The sequence below is a fragment of the Suricata suricatta genome, chromosome 2, assembly GCF_006229205.1.
Source record: "Suricata suricatta isolate VVHF042 chromosome 2, meerkat_22Aug2017_6uvM2_HiC, whole genome shotgun sequence".
In the NCBI taxonomy this organism is placed as follows: Eukaryota; Metazoa; Chordata; class Mammalia; order Carnivora; family Herpestidae; genus Suricata; species Suricata suricatta.
In genome coordinates this window covers 113,071,416-113,084,005 of record NC_043701.1, presented here as the reverse complement: position 1 = coordinate 113,084,005, position 12,590 = coordinate 113,071,416, and the positions used below count along the sequence as shown (strand labels likewise).

The 12,590-nt window shown below is 44.2% G+C and overlaps 1 protein-coding gene across 2 annotated transcripts in view; it reads left to right on the top strand.

Moving 5' to 3' along the window:
• FAS (Fas cell surface death receptor) overlaps nucleotides 1-12,590 on the top strand; it is a 28,249-nt gene that overhangs the window by 453 nt on the left and 15,206 nt on the right. The gene's annotated exons all lie outside the window — the stretch shown is intronic.

Sequence of the window (12,590 nt, the reverse complement as noted above, 5' to 3'; positions counted from 1 at the left end):
GAGGTGGGTGCTGGGGACGGGAGCCGCGCGTGCGCCCCGCCCCCGGGTGGCTGTGCGCGCCAGGCCCGGGGGGCCACCCCGCGCGCTCCGCGGCCGCTCCCGGATTTCGGGCAGAAAGCTGCCCCCCGGGCGGTGGGGAAACCTGAGGCTGCGGACCAAACCGTTTCGGTCTCGGAAAAGTTATCTTGGGGCTGAATACGCCTCTGGAGGCTTGTGACTTTCTTATCAGGGCGCAGAAAAAGAGAAACTGGTTTTGTTTCTTTTCCGGGAATCCCTCTCCTTTAGACTGTAAGTCACTGTCTCAGGTTTGTGTTTTCTTCCCTTTGCCCTTCCTTTTCTTCTGGCAACCTTGCTCCGCTGACAACCCCTGCCGCCTCTGTCCCCCCGCCCCCCCGCCGCTGGCGGGAAGTGGTACCCGCTCCCAGCGCCCGCGCACCCGGGCGCCCGTACTCGGCCTCGAACCCCGGGCAGCAGTCCCCTCGTGGGGAGAGTCCCCAAGCTCAGAAATACCAGCCCTGTGGCCAGTAGAAGGAACTTGGATCATTTGAGCTCCAAAGCCCCGTTGAGTCCACGGATTCTCATTGTATCGGGAACCACCCAAGCTCCCAGCACCGTGATGGGACCGCTTATAAATGCCACCCCAGTCCAGTCTCAACGCGGGAGCCGGCTGTGAGGATGCCTTCAGCTCCATTTCACAGATGGCCAAATGGAGGCCAGAAGGCTCACGTAATGCTCCCGTGATCGCACAGCGCGTGTAAGGGACACAGCTGGGCCTTGATTTAGAGCTATTTCCAGAGTCCAGGTAACTTGTTGCTGGGATCTGGTGTCCCGACCACACCAAAAGTTGAAGGGAAAAGGCATCGATGTCTGGAACCATCTTCTGATGCGGGGGTGGGGGGGGTGGGGAGTGGAGGCAGGGAGGGGGCGGGAAGAAGAAACCATCAACAACTCACTGGCCCTTTCAGAAGTAATGTGCAATATTTGGGTTCCTTTAGAAACTCTCTTAAAGAAAATTTAAGATTCAAAATGGAACTATTTGTACAAATCAGACCACATTCTCTTCCTCCTGTCCTTAACGTGCTTTGTCACGGTGTTGGTTGTTTTTGCAAAACCTCTCTCAGTTCTTGGGACAGGGGTACTAGTAAGTTAGCAAAATTATCCAAGCCCAGAAGGGCTTTGTTTTTAACTCGTATACTATAGCATCTTTGCCAGAGGTGGTTTTTTTTTTTTTCTGAAAGAATGCAGACACAAATATGTGTGTGTATTTGTATATACCTATTATTATAATATCTGTTGTTAGTAAAACATGTGTTTATTATAGTTATTACATATAATATATGGCCTAGCAGATTAAGAAATTTCAGGTTTATTAAATAAAATTTGTAAATGCAGATGACGAAAGAAGAAAAAATCTTACATACTCCATCACCTAGGGGTCATCACGGTCCACATTTTGTGGTGTGTATTCCATGTCGCCCCTCTAACATGGCTCTTAAATGTAATTACCCAGAATCCTGCCTCGAGCCCACTACTTGCCCAACAGCACACCTGTATTCTTCAGGAAGTTTCCACGCTGTCTGTCATGTCACCTCGTGTGTTTCCAGTGAACGCTGGCTTTTGTGCCTTTGCACGTAGTAGGGCTGACTTAGAAGTAGCGAGGGCTGACTTAGAAGTAGCGAGAATGAGAAAATGGCAGTAGGAGTGGTAGTCACGTGGGACCCAGAAGCAGGTCCTGTTTGACCTTGGCAGTGGGCTGGGAGTCGATGGGAGGGAGCTGTGTCTTGTGGACTCTTTTCCTCAGTTTTTTCCCATTCTTCTTGTGTCTGCTGCTACTCATGGTCCGCAGATGCGCCCATCCCTTACCTCTTTCTACCTTCCTGGACTTAGTTTTCTCTCCTCTAGCTTCTCGCGGCTGTTTCTGCGGCATCCACAAGAAATAAGTTTGAAATCTGCTAACAGTTCACGAGTCTAAAGGAGACAGAAAAAGAGTCAGACCTAATTTAGAAATTTGTCTAAGAGCTGTGGCTGTGGGTACCGCTCTCTTGTTTCCTTCCTTTCTTCTATTCTTTTCTTTCCTTTCTTTTGTTTCTTTCTTTCTTTCTTTCTTTTTTTTAAAGCACATGGCTCTGGTAGGTTTTATCTTGTACTGTTGAGGTTGGTGGTCAGACAAGTACTAGATACACAATTTTTTCTACGTTTCTTAGAGCAGTTGTCTTAAAATTATGGGCAAGAGAAAGAAGACAGCATTTGAAAAGAAGCTGGTGTATTTATAAGGAATCATATGGAAGATTTTTAGTGGAAAAATAAAGAACACTTGCTTAATGTATAATTTAATCATTTTAAACCAACCTAAGAAACATGAAACAAGTTGTAGTGTGGGTTTCTTTAATTTTTAAATTTTAGTATTATTTTTATTTGAGAGAAAGACTGTGTGTGAGCAGGGGAGAGGGGCAGAGGAGAGTGAGAGAGAGAGAGAGAGAGAGAGAGAGAGAGAATCCCAAGCAGGCTCCCTGCTGTCAGCACAGAGCTCCATGAGGTCTCCATCCCACAGCCCTGGGATCATGACCTGAGCCAAAATCAAGAGTCAGACCCTCAGCCGACTGAGCCAAAGTTGCCCCCTTTTTGTATTTTTAATTTAATTTAATTTATTATTTTATTATTTTTAATTTTTTTACATTGATTTATTTACTTTAAGAGAGAGAAAAAGAGCGTGACTGGGGGAGGGGCAGAGAGATGGAGAGAGAGAAATCCCAAGCAGCCTCCACACCGTCAGTGCAGAGCCCACTGCAGGGCTGGATCTCACCAACTGTGAGATCATGACCTGAGCCAAAATCAAGAGTCAGATGCTTAACGCACTGAGCCACCCAGGCGCCACTATTTCTTTTTTTTTTTAACACAATGTGCTTTTTAATGGGTTTTGCTTATAACATGATGGAATTGAAAAATTTTTTAGAATGAAACAAATATATGAAATATAATTTAAAACAAGAACCACTGGATGTAAAAACACAGATTTGTAAACGACGGCCGGATTGTGAGGCAGAAATGAAATTGCTAGCCGGAGCCCAGCAGGGCCCCGATCTAACTCCAGTTAGATGAAGGACGTCCTCCCGCATCCATCTCTGACATAGTTACCACCCCTAGTGGCAAACGAGAGTTTAAAAATTTAGAAAACTAAATTTTAGTTCTTGCCCTAAGTTTAGAGGGGGAAAGGTCAAAGAGTAAGAGGCAAAAGGAGCCCAGGACTTGGATGTAAGAATCTGAGACGCTAGACAAGTAGTTTACTTCTCAACAGCTCTTCGAAGAGACCTGCCAGTATTTGGTAGGAATCTCTCGGAAGGCTCGGGAAGCCAGATGACTCGAGTAGAACTGGCAGTTGGAGAAAATACACAACACTGAAGAGATGTCTAAAAACCTGAATAAGGAAATCCCCCGGTCGAAAACCCCTAGTGAATGGAGTGCCTTTTGGTAAATTATCTTGGGTCCCAAAAGTCCCTCGTGAGCACATGCTTTGTAATAGGTACCAAAGACGATTACCTTAGGATGGAAACTCATAAAAGGGTATATTTAAAAAGTGGACCCATAAGATAAAAAGCAAGGCGAAACCAAATTTAGGACTGTGAATCTCTTTCTTCCCTTAAAGCAGGTAGAGAGAGAGAAATTGACTATATGATGTAAAACAAAAAGTATTTCTGAGAACATAAGACCGTGTGTTTTTTAACCACCAAATACCAGCAGTTTTTTTTTAACTTTTATTTTATTTTTTTTTTATTTAAAAATTTTATTATTTTTTTTACTTTATAAAGTTTCATGTTTTTTAACATATGCAATTATTTTCCATCATTTACAATACAGTAGTTGCAATGACACTCCAAACAGAAAAGCAAAGTAAAAAAATCAAAACACCAACGTCTGTTTCATGTAATTAGACTTATACAGAAATTAGAAGGTTAAGTAACAACTAGTTAATCACCTAATTTCACAGCTATCTGAAGTGGCGATCGTTATATAGCAGCTTATCTATGATACATTCCAGATAAATGATACAATATATTACTTGTTCATAGGCTACAACACAGCCCAGCAGTTTTTATTACTGGCCGCCTAGTTTCGTCTACACTTGCACATAATTACGTGTTTCGCCAGTGGTGTTAATCATTCTTTTTCTATCCTTTCTTGAGTACACAGTATTTATCTTTTAATTTTTATTGGATGTGTTTACAGAGAGTGTGATTATTCAGTGAACTTGGATTTCTATAGTGCTTATCACTTATTATTTTATGTATTACTTTGTAATGATCTATTGTTCTAAAAAACAGAAGTTTCTAATTGTACTCGGGTCGATCTTTATGTATCTTGTCACCAAGAACATTATTTGTAGAACCACTGTGAGGACCTTAGTGTATTGTACTGTATCTCTTTTGCTGTCTGTGTGTTATCTGTTCCCAAATGTGGGAAAACGGCATTTAACTCCCTCAAAAGTCCTTTCCATTTATGGAAGATCCTTGCTTTGAAAAAGAAAAATTATGTGCCTTTAGCTTCCTAACACCAATTAAGTCTCTTCAACTCAGTCTTAAACAAGAACAAAATTCAATCTACTTGCCTACCTTTCTTTCCTTTGAAGTGAGATAGAAGTTGTAAAGTTCTGACTAGAAAGCAGCTGATCCTGAGAGTCTTGGTAACTCCTCTGCCCTCGAAGGAAATGACCTTGTTCTTGCCTTTGATCTCTGTTCCCTTCGTGTTTGGGGATGAACCTGTGTGCAGCTGTGAACTTTATGCCACTGCCATCTGTGGGCATTTGGAAACAGTGGTCTGGGGCGCCTGAGTGGCTCAGTTGGTTGAGCGTCCGACTTCGGCTCAGGTCATGATCTCAGGGTTCGTGGGTTAGAGCCCCGCGTCCGGCTCTGTGCTGAAAGCTAGCTCAGAGCCTGGAGCCTGTCTTTGGATTCTGTGTCTCCCTCTCTCTCTGACCCTCCCCTGCTCGCTCTCTCTCTCTCTCTCTCTCTCTCTCTCTCTCCCAAAAATAAATAAAACCTTAAAGGAAACAGTGGTCTGTGTTGAACAACTGGCCCGAGTTCACTAAGTGTGAGGGTGCTAGTGAATTTACTGTGCATTTGGGCATTTAGAGCAAGGCCAGCCGTATAAATGAGCAAATCTGAATACAGGTCAATGGGCAGAGCCCAGCAAGGCTACCCCGCCTCCTGTAGGTTTTGTTAAGCTGTGAACCGGGATAAACTTGCAACATTAGAAGAAACTTGGCAATGGAGTCATTAAGGACAGGCTGTCCACTGGTCAGATGGTGCAAGATTACAGACTGATTCACCTCTGCATTCTAGGAGGCCATAAACATATAAGGTGTGAGAAACATCGATACTTTTGATTTCTGAGGGCAGAGATCTTGGAAGAGAGGGGTTGGGGGCGGGTGCAAAATATGTACTCAGCCTGTGTGGCCTGTGGTCTTGCCCTGTGCTGATGATTGAGCTTTGGTTTTTTTGCCACCCTCACAAAAGAATCCTTGATCAAAGTAGACTGATTTTCCATATGGATGTCTTAATAGATTTAAGCCTGATTTCAAAAATTGGGCTGACACTGCCCCAGACTATTTTTTTTTAACCTACATGGTATTGACACATACAGTATATATGTATGCAACTGTGTATTTTTTTTTATTGACAGAGAGGAAGGGGGGTTGTGGGAAGGGCAGATAGCAAGAGAGAGAGAGAGAGAGAGAGAGAGAGAATCTTAAGCAGGCTCCACATTTAGCATGGAACCTGTTTCAGGGTTCAACCCCACAACCCTGGGATCATAACCTGAGCCGAAATCGAGAGTGGGATGCTGAATTGATTGAGCCCCCCAGGCGCCCCCTGTAGGTACATATTTTTAATATTAGTCGCTACTTAAATGGTGGAGGATTAGGCTTTCTCTTGAAAAGTGGGAGACCTGCCTGGGCCCATGTGATGCATGGCCCCCTAGTCCCCCGCCCTTTGGTCCAGGTGGACCTCTCCTACCCCTTCCCTATTACACGTGGACTCCTCATTCCTATGCTCCGTCTTTGGCCCCCTGGACATTTAAGGAGTCTAGGCTCTCATTTAGAATTTTGTAGCCTTCTCTTTATCTGTTTCCTCCAACAAAAGTGACTTCCCTTCCTTCAGGCCTAATTTTGGAAGAGTGATTATTTCTCCAGGAGAAGTCAACTTCTGGTGTGCAAGTGCTGAGCATAGAGGCTGTTGGTCTGTGAAGCTCTCAACTTGTCACTTGTAAATGTCATGGCTTGCCCGCCTCAGAGCTTTCTCTAGGACCCCAGCAGGATGCACATGCACGTGACTGAGAACTTGCTGAAGATGACCAAAAGGAGGGCCTCGTCCTCAGAGACCCTGATTCTTTAGGTCTGTGGTGGGACCCACACATTATTATTGTTTTCTTAATGCATCACTACACGATTCTGATCTCCGTCATGGTTTTGAAAATGATTTTACTAACTCTAGTCAAAATCTAATCCCAGGTAGAACTTTTGAGACTCCCTCATTTTATTTTGTTGATTCTTGATCACTCAGAGCTCTTGCCCCCCCAGCCCCACTGCTTCAACTTTCTCTCTCTCTCTCTCTCTCTCTTTCCCAAAAAACTGTCCTTAAGAAAGAAAGAAGACACTCCTGGCATCAGATTACCATGTGTATTTTTATTTACACCTTTTGAAAAAATAAGAAAGAATGGAATCTTCATTTATCTCTTTCATGCAGAAAAGGTTATCTTATTTATCTGCATCTCCATGTTTCAGTAATATGCTCACTACAAAAGGGCATTACTGTTGCCTGATTTTTCCTTTTTTTACACAAATACATCAGAGATACCTTTCATCATTGGAAATGGTGGACTGGTCATGGCCTCTATAAGACATCTTTCTCCTCACATGTTTTAAGTAACTAAAAGTCGAAAAAACAAACAAAGAAGCAGAATTAGACTGTCGAGCTTCATTTCTTACTCCATTTCTATCCTCAGTAGCGGGGGACAAGGTGTAGTATTGAAAAAGTTCACACTCTTCCAATGCATCGGTTACTCATTCTTGCCATTAAAGGGCGGCCATTTTTCACCACCTCACCAAAATTATTTTCCTGTTTGCTTTCAACTTCAGTAAGAACAGAAAAAAAAGTTGCTTTTTTTTTTCCACTTCCTTTTCAAATCTTACCTCCTCTCTCAATGGCAGTTGATTTCTTTGGAGTAATCAAAGGGTAGTCCCAGTTTCTTCAGTGCTTAATTCAGTCACTGAGATGTTACTCTCTTTGTAACTACGGTGTTAGATCTCGAGTGTTTGCAAGTCCTGGGAACATGTGGACAGCTTGTCAAACTGGGGTGAGGTACGTGGTGCAGGCTGTCATCAGTTTCCGGTCGGGCTCTACCCGCCTCCATTCTTGTATTGAGTGACCTGGTTGGCTGTAAGAGTGATCCATCACTGATGTAGACGGCTAATGAATATGCACTTTGTCTCCCAGCTTCTCGTCATCTGATACAAGGAGCAAACTCTCATGCAGCCCTGTTTCTGAGGTCAAAGGGAGCCAGCGCAAAGATTCCAGCGGGAGGAAGATTTGGGGTTCCTATTGCAGACCCCAGCCCCTACAAGAGACCACAGACCCAGTGGGCTTCGTGCCTGTTCTGAGAACTCAGCACCCAATTGGAGGAAAGGGAATGTAAACCCCACTTCTTCACAAGTTGTGGACCAGGATGTGAAATTTCACCTTTTGTGCCAGCCAGAACCCCAGTCCTGGGGGTCCCTTCCTGCCTCCATTTTCTCAGACTTGGGACTGACTCTGGTTCTCAGAGAGTTCCTGCCAGACCCCCTCTCCCTACCCTCGGGATGCCCTTCCTTTAAAGATTCTTTGTATAATTAACACTCAGGCTTCTTGTCAACAACAGTCTGAGAACACACTGAATTGTTTGTGTGCCTAAATGGAGTAGAAGTAATTAGGAGACCATTTTACAAGCCTAAAACAGAGCCCAGATTTAGATCAGAGCCCTGAGTTTTCCCTTGGCCTTTCCTAATCACAGATTATTGGACAAGTCATTTCATGAGCTCTGGGCTTAGCTTTCTCAACTATAAACAAGACAGCAGGGGGCGCCTGGGTGGCTCAGTCTGTTAAGCCTCCAGCTCTCGATTTCAGCTCAGGTCATGATCTCAGGGTTTGGAGGATCGAGCCCCATGTCAGACTCCATGCTGACAAAATGGAGCCTGCTTGGGATTCTCTCTGCCCTCCCTTCACCCTCTCTCTCAATAAATGAACTTTAAAATAAAATAAAATAAATGAAATGAAATGAAATGAAATAAGACAGTAGGAATTCCTCATGCACAGGCTTGTTGCAAGTACCACAAGGAGATCCATATTGATGAGCTTTGTACCGAGCCAGGCAAATGTCATGTGAGAGGTGGAAAACTGCCTTCTGAGGCCCTGGAGCTCTCATTTCACATTTTCATGGATAAATCAGGAGAGAGAAAAACAAATATTCTGATTTGCAGAAAATATTAAAATCCAGGGACTCCTGGGTGGCTCAGTCGGTTAAGCATCCAACTTCAGCTAAGATCATGATCTCGAGGTTCGTGGGTTCGAGCCCCGCTTTGGGCTCTGTGCTGACAGCTAGCTCAGAGCCTGGAACCTGTCTTCGGATTCTGTGTCTCCCTCTCTCTGACCCTTCCCAGCTTTCACTCTCTTTCTCTCTCTCTCTCTCTCGAAAATAAACATTAAAATTTTTTTTTAAATATTAAAATCCTGTAGATAAGGAACAACTCAAGGAGATCCATTTTAAAGTCTGTCTTGTGGCCGAACAGGTGCATGTGGTTGCTCTCTGCTCTGACATTCCAGCAGGCTTGAGGTTGCAGCGTCTGTGGTTATGGTAACCGTATGATCCCGCTATGGCTTCCTAATCAAAATGCTAATTACTTGTGTGGCTCAGGAGACCATGATCTTCACTTATTTTCGCAGCTAGTTATTAGTGATGGTTTTGCTGAGGACCTCAGGTCCTTCCCAACTTTGGCAGCCTGAGTGTGACCTACCTACAAAGCCCACCATGTGGACTCTTACCCACATTTCCAGCCACTCACTGCACAAACGTCTTCCTGTTCAGTAGACTTTCCCAGACCACGCTTCCGCAAACAGCACTGCCCACCCCTCGAAGTCCCCACACCTCCTAAACTTTCTTTATTGCTTTACAGAGCACTTATCCCTCCCTGGCATAGTGCATATTTCTTTCTGTGTTCACATCAACTCCTCACACGGGATGCTGAATTTTATGTGTCAATGTGACTGGACTGTAGGGCCCAGATATCTGCTCAAATGTTACTCTGGGTATTTTTGTGACAGTACTTTTTTGGTTTTGTGTTTGTTTTTTGTTGTTGCTGTTTTTAAACAAGATTAACATTTAAAGTGGTCGACTCTGGGGCGCTTTGGTGGTGCACTCAGTTAAGCATCAGACTTCAGCTCCTGTCATGATCTCATGGTTTGTGAGTTTGAGCCCCCATCGGGCTCTGTGCTGACAGCTCAGAGCCTGGAGCCTGCTTCAGATGCTGTGTCTCGCCCTGTCTCTGCTCTTCCCCCACTCATGCTGTCTCTCTCTCTCTCTCTCTCTCTCTCTCTCAAAATAAATAAACATTAAAAAATATTAAAGTGGTAGACTTCGAGTAAAGCAGATTGTCTTCCCCAGTGTGGGTGGGCTTCATCCAATCAGTTGAAGGTCTTAATAGCACAGAGGCTGCAGATCCTGAGGAAGAAGAAATTCTGCCTCCAGACTTGAACTGGAGTCAGCTCTTCCTGACTCCCCTGTTGACTTACCCCATCAGATTTTGGACTTGCCAAGCCTCTCTCTCTCTCTCTCTCTCTCCCTCTCAGTCCTATTTCTCTGGAGAACCCTGACGAACACAGCACGCTTACATATAATCCGTGTGAGAGTAGAGTCTTTATGTGTTCACTGTTCTGTTCCAGGCACCTGTCTGGCACATAGTAGGTACCCAATGAAGTATTTGTGTGATTAATCAATCAATGGATTAATGGATTAGCGAGTCTTCCCAGCAGAACACACAGCCAGGATTCTCGGACTTTCTCATCTTTAGGATGATGGAGATTTAAAACGATTTTTATTTCTGTTTCCCATTTAGTTATCATCTGACTTAGTTTCTTCACATTTCAGACTTTTAATTTAACCCCTTTTCTGAAAACAATTTTTTTTGAACATTCAGATCATTTAGTTCTTTGTGGGTTTCCTGCCTTGTCACAGTCCAGATGCCCCAGTTCCTGCCTGGACAGTTTGGGTTAAATCTTTGCATACTGCAAACTTGAGTAAATGCAACTATGAGAAAGGAAATACAAGCTGTATGGAGCGCGGAGTACGGCCTGCATCACATTATATACTGGTCACTGCAGATCAGCTTCCTTTTTCACACTTCACGTAACTCTCTGAAGCTGACTTGAGTCAGAAATGCATTCAGGAGCTCAACTCTGTAAAGCAGATGTGATCAGACATGAGACTGGGGCCGATGTCTGTGCTCGCGGCCTGTGATACTTGTGTCTTTCAATGCTCTACCCCAGGTTTTACGTTTCTCAAATTCTGGATGGATTTTCGACAGTGGATTTTGATTTCCAATGAAACACTTCAAAACTGGGGCAGATAGGCGGGTCAGCCGGTTAAGTGTCTGACTCTTGATTTCAGCCGAGGTCATAATCTCACAGTTTTGTGAGTTCAAGCCCCACGGTAGACTCTGTGTTGGCAGCACGAGCCCACTTGGGATTCTCTCTCTCCCTTTCTCTCGCTCTCTGCCCCTCCGCTGCCCATGCTCTGGCTCTTTCTCTCTCAAAAAAAAATAAATAAACTTGAAAAAGGAAAAAGAAAAAAGAAAAACTTCGAAATGAAAACAAAATGAGTTAGAAAGTACATTTGTTTCAGACCGCTCCAGAAAGGTGACTATATGTGCTGTTCCCCAGAAAGCGCACTCATGTCACAATCCATGAATGGAAGACATGCTGTGCTGACCTGAGCATTTCACGCCTAACCCAGGAGTGACTTATGGACCTGCTCATAATACTGTCTCAGGAGTGCTGGATGCAATTAGAATGCCAAGGAGGAGGGCGCCCCCTGGACATGGGAGACCCACATGCGCTCAGGATTATCAACTTTCACTACTTTTCACTTGTCAGTTTGGGCTGGCTCAATCCCCATCAATCAGTCTCTTCTGACTTTAAATCTGTACCATTTTCTTCAGTTTCTGGTGGGAAAAAAAAACCAGAGTTGAAAGAGGAGAGCAAGTGTTACTCATTGTGACCTCCGTCTCAAGCCGTGGAGGCAGCTGACGATAGGAAAGAATTGCTTCTACTCGGTTTGGGTGCTTCCATCCAGTCTTCCGTTATCTGTTGCAAACAGCACTTGCTGGTCTCTCCCCGCTGCGGGGAGATTTTTACACTGGTGAGAGACTTGGCAGGTGCTGACGACGTAGATGGCTAGTATGTCTAATCCCTCACTGTCAAATAGAACCACAAGACGGTTTTGGAATAAGGATCCTAAAAATGTGTAAGGTTTTCATTGGAAAGCCCTGCCCATCTCAGTAATTAACACCCTGGGATGCTTGCTGTCATCTTAACATTTCCCGGCATGCCCCATTCAGTTACTATGCATTAGCTTTTGATTCTCCGATCTAGAAGAGGGACTGATATTACAGGATGACAGGATGACCCACAGGTAAAGTATTAAGTGGGGAACTGTCACCTGGAAAAGAGAGTTGGATGCCGATAAAGATCTTTTGCTCAAAGTTGCATGTTTTGGCTGAGAAAAAGCTCATAGATTCAAATGTATTTTTTAAAAATAAGAGGCATGCCAGGGCACATGGGTGGCTCAGTGGGTTAAGTGTGCGACTCATGATTTCGGCTCAGGTCAGATCTCCCAGTTCATGAGTTCAAGCCCCGTGTCAGGCTTTGCACTGACAGTGTGGAGCCTGCTTGGGAGTCTCTCTCTCCCTCTCTCTCTGCCCCTCCCTTGCTCAATCTCTGTCTCTCATAAAATAGATAAATAAACTAAGAAAATTAAAAAGTAAGAGGTATGCCAATATAAAGTGTAAAGTATCCCCAAATTATTAATGCACCACAAATAACCTGCCCCTGTGCAAATCTGTTTTTGGAAACTTAATACTGTTTTCTGTCAAAAGCAATGTTACTTGTATTCCTAGAACCTGGCATATAGTAGGTGCTCAAGAAATATCTGTCAGATTGAAGAGACAGTGAAACCAGCATATTTAGGCATCATTCCTCTGATCTGGGTGCCAGTTCCAGTGGTGCTTTGCAAAGAAGTCTTTGTATAGAAAGCAATATGTACAGGTGATAGCCTATGGTAAGCTGCCCTGTCTCTGGAGTGTAAGGAAAGAACACAGGGAAAAGGGAGACAGAAAAATCCTACCTTTTGCTGGCGAGGGGCCCTGTTCAAGTGAGATATTTTCTTGATATTTTGGTATCATTTGCTCTCTTGGAAGACTGAATTTTAGACATGCATTTTAAACACATCCAAACCAGGAGGAAAAGTGGGCAACCTCATCTCCTTTACTTCCTACTCCTTAGAGGTCCCGT